Source organism: Drosophila persimilis, unplaced genomic scaffold (genome assembly GCF_003286085.1).
Source record: "Drosophila persimilis strain 14011-0111.01,24,50 unplaced genomic scaffold, DperRS2 tig00000901-arrow-arrow-pilon, whole genome shotgun sequence".
NCBI lineage: Eukaryota > Metazoa > Arthropoda > Insecta > Diptera > Drosophilidae > Drosophila > Drosophila persimilis.
In genome coordinates this window covers 4,636-9,207 of record NW_020825370.1, presented here as the reverse complement: position 1 = coordinate 9,207, position 4,572 = coordinate 4,636, and the positions used below count along the sequence as shown (strand labels likewise).

General features: G+C 49.8%; 2 pseudogenes; one reads left to right on the top strand and one right to left on the bottom strand.

The window, feature by feature from the left end:
* The first annotated feature begins 510 nt into the window (after positions 1–510).
* LOC113566772 lies at positions 511–2,309 on the top strand (annotated as a pseudogene).
* Positions 2,310–2,458: 149 nt separating this feature from the next.
* On the bottom strand, positions 2,459–3,758 carry LOC113566773 (annotated as a pseudogene).
* Between the last annotated feature and the right edge of the window lie 814 nt (positions 3,759–4,572).

Genomic DNA, 4,572 nt, shown 5'->3' with positions numbered 1-4,572 from the left:
TCCGATCTCATCCACATTTGACAGTCTAGTAAATATGGCGTTCTCTACGATTCTGCGTTAATTGTGAATGCCACAGATTTTTGGTCTTTGTGGGGGCGGACGGGTCCAGGTGTCTGGATATACAATTTGGTGACTCTAGCTTTCATGGTCTCTGATATCTAGGTGCTCATCAAGGACGCTCATAGGACGAAAAGGCTTCCTTCTGGAAGTTACACTCATCCAGAGCCACATCTATTTGAGTACCATGGCCCTTCAAGAGTTCATGATTTGTTAGCCCCATTTGTCAAAGATATACATACTCGACATGTTTACTCCTCCGAGGACAGCCAAACCAAAACAGTAGTGAGTGAAGGGCCGATGTCCACTCGTTTTTAGATTCTGATCCTTTCGAATTTCCTGAATGTACCGACCAAATAGCCCTTGAAGTGAGTGTCACTTTCTCATGGAGTACATTCATCGCCTCAATTTGGCATTCTCTATTGCTAGAAATTGAACACCAAATACGTATATTCTGATATTTGGTACATTGTGTGGGCTTAACGAAAAATAATGCTTGGCGTTGTACGTCGGCTGGTCTCCCAGGCCTTCCCGCAGCGCCTGCGACCACGTCCCCAGGCTATCCAGCGCCGCTCCGCCTCGCAGGCGGTAAACCAGATGTTGCAGCTCCAGCAGATGGACATGTGTGCGGATCCTCCATCCCGCGGACTTGTGGTCGGCGTGTTCGCCGACGAAACGGACCGCAATGATGCTGGCGTCCTCACCGCGGCCGGTTGGCGGTACAATGTCCAGAAGACTGCCGGCCGATTGCTAGAGGTCCTCCGCATGTCCGGACCCATGCCCAAGCGGGGCGAGGCTCGCCTTTTCTTCGCGATCGAGCCAGAGCGCCGCCGCCGAGGGGGCCGCATTGGCTCTACCAGGAGCTGCGTAACCCACAGAACAGGATTCCAGTGCCGTCGCTGGACTTATACGCAAGAAAAGACGAGGTCTGCGACCTCGAAGGATGGCGCATTGGTCTGCAGAAGGCAGCCGCCCAGAACCTGACGAGACAGCTGCAGGAGATGCCCTCCAACCTCCTCACACCCACAGCTTTTGCGCAGAATGTCGTCGAGGTGCTGTGCAAATCCCGTGTCAATGTGGAGGTCAAGGTCGAGGGCTGGGCCGAGAGCCAGTCAATGCACGCCTTCCTGGCTGTGGGCAAGGCCTCGTGCGAGCCACCCATCTTCCTGGAGCTGACTTACTACGGCACCTGTGCCGAGGAGCGCCCCATTGTGCTGGTGGGCCAAGGCGTGACTTACGATGCTGGAGGATTGTGCCTGAAAGAGAAACATGGCCATATGCGTGGCGACATGACCGGGGCCGCCGTTGTGGTGGCCTGTTGTCGAGCTGTGGCTGGCCTGCGTTTACCGGTAAGTACTCAGGACAGAAATGATATCTCCTTGAATAATAATGCTGTTCTTAGGTCAACATTCGCGGCCTGATACCTCTTTGTGAAAACGTAGTGGGCTGCAATTCGGTCCGTACTGGGGACATGGTCAAGTCCATGAACGGCAAGACCATCGAGATCCAGTGCACCGATCACGAGGATGTACTGGTCCTGGCAGACGCCCTGCTGTATGCGCAAAACTTCTGTCCCAAGTGCATCATTGACGTCGGCACCTGCTCGGGCTACATGCGCCAGGCCCTGGATGAGTCGGCTGCGGGGGTCTTTACCAACTCGGAGATCCTGTGGCAGCAGATCAAGCACGCCAGCATGCATACCGGAGATCGTGTGTGGCGCTTCCCATTGTGGAAATATTACAGCAAGGCCGCGCGTGCCGGGGGACGCAGCGATGTGCAGAACTATGGCATTGACCGAGGTGGACGTCCCTGCAAGGCCGCTGCCTTTCTCCGTGAGTTTGTGCCCTGTGGCTAGTGGATGCATATTGTGAGTATTGTGGGGCGCTTTGTTGGGGCGCAGATCTTATGGATTTTCTCCCTCAAAGGATGCCACAAATGTTATGGTGACAAAGGGCTTCGAATACGAGTATCTCCGCAAGGGAATGGCCGGCCGCCCGACCCGAACACTGGTGGAGTTTATTGCTCAGACGATTTGCAAGGATACGGCCCCACGTTTGGCCAAGTAACCAATCTCTAACGGGAATCCAATGTTATATATATTTTTTACTGTGTTTTTTGACGATGCCACACACGAACACAAAATTACACTTGAGCTATGATCACTCTATTTTACATATGTTTTCGCATTTTTAATCTCCACACAAACACATGTGGCACATTCGTTTATTATGAAATTGTAACGTATAAAACAGAGAAACAGCGCTAGTGTTCGATCTTTTGTTGGGTCCTGGGCTTCCAACTATTGAACATGATAACTAGACACTGTGGATTATTGCTTTGTCAGACTCTACCCGGAATCGGGTATTATATGTAATATCTGTGGTATCACTAAAAGTGAGTGCTACGCTAGGGAGACTGCATGAGTAATCACAACGTTTATGTCAATGGGTGGATAGTTTTGCAGCAGCTTCACATTCGAGGCAAAGTCGTTCTCTAAAATTGCTTCCCTTTGGATTCTATAAATCAGTAAATACATCAGTAAATGCAAATGAATCAGTTCAAAGTCAGCGCATGCTTACAATATCATGGTTCAGCAGATTTTGATGAGAAAATTAAAGCGCTGCTCGTCCGAGAATACCTAATCGCAAATTCGCAGCACATCGGGCAGTGGAAACTCCTGCGAGAGCAGGAGGGTGAGCCACCTGAAGCTGTAGTACTGCGGAGGCAGCTCTTGGCTCTTCAGATGCTATATCTTTAGTCTTCAGCATGTTAGATAGCAGGCCCATCATGAACTTTATACCACCCTCCGCATCGTCCAGAGTCTTGATGAAGAAGTCGCGTATCTCGCTCATTAGAGCCGTGAAGCAGAAGAAACAGTCTGCCTCCGCGTGGGCGCGGTACGAGAGATCCGGATCCGAGGCCATCACATAGTAGATGGGTCCGACAATCTCATTCATGCCCTGTACGTAACCCAGGCCAGGACGTCCGCCGAGCTGAGCACCGTGGGCACTACCCGTTTGTGAAGCCGGCGCCCGTGCTCGCCTTTACTGTGCACCACAATGTCACAGGGATACTCTGTGGGCTGCTGAAAGAACGAGATGTCGGGACACAGGCGCCTCACATCTTTGCCGATCTGCAGCAGAAATTTGTTGTCATTGAAGAATGTGTTCCAGGCGCTTTCTGGCCCCTCGCTAAGCGGATGATCTTGTAGGCCAACGCCCCTTGAATCAACAGCGACGTCCCCGTCCCCGTCGCCTTCTCCAGCTCCATTGCAGCTGTGTCCCGGGGGGAGTACCAATTCCTCAATGAACTGCTGGTACAGGGCTCGCTTCTGGGCCAGCGTGGTCGTCCAACTGCTGCGTCTTGGTCCCAAGTAGCCCAACAGCAGTTTCCAGCTGAGTGCACGGAAGCTTTGTACATCGGGCACACCTGTGGATTGGATTGGATTCATGTCCATGAATTACTACGCCTATCAGAAGTGTGATATCCCACCATTAAACGTCAGTCTGCGCAGCTCCTTTAGGTCAACCACATCCTGGGCCAGCGCATCATCGAACTCTTTTACACTGAAAGATACAGGGGGGGATAACAATCTTTTGTTCTTAATTCCCGAAAACACGTCACATTTTTGTGTCGTCCATACCGCGCCTTGAAAATGGACATGCTTTGGCTGTATGCGGGCGAGGATCTCGGTATGCTCCATGCAGGGACAGTCGCTTTGCAATGATGTGGACTGGACTTATATTATTGCTTTGTTGTCATCCAGCCAGCTGCATTATTTGCTTTTTCCAATACAGTTTGAAGCAGAAACAATTTTGATATTCCGTCGAATATTTTTAGATATCTAGATCTCTCAGCCCTGCCCACATAATTTTATCCGATTAATGAATCAATTTTCTACTTAACTGTCTTGTTTTAAATACTTGACTTTAATTGTTTTTGCGTCAATTTTGGTTCCTCAACAACAATATATGTATGTAGCTGAAAACCCGAACTTAGCCCTCTTAAGCCCCCTCTATTTAAATAGTTCAAATACTGGAGGTAAATGACGGAAAATATTAACGATTGTCAATTCTTCTTGTAGACTCATGCCATCTTTCCTCTGAACTTAAAAAAAAAAAACACTATATCTGTTCAGCCACAGACATGTAAATCGGAGTCGAGCATTACTACTCGCTGCTGCTACCAGATCAACAGCTAAGCTGGGATGGATTGTGGCAGGAAAAGTCAAATCTGCCCACAATTCCTCACCCATTTGTGCAACGGGAGTAAACGAGCTCATGGAAAGATTCTGCACTCTGGACAATCTAGAGACGGAAGACAAACCACGCACTCCAGTGGAAGCACGGTGTGAAGCTCATTTTATAGAAAATCTTCAGACAGCTTCAGACGGCCGTTTTATTGTAAAGCTCCTATTTTCCGAACACCCTTCAGCCCTGGGGGAGTCGTTGGAAACCGCAACAAAAAGATTCCTAGCGTTGGAGCGGCGAAGCTCAACAGAAACTTGGAAGAGTT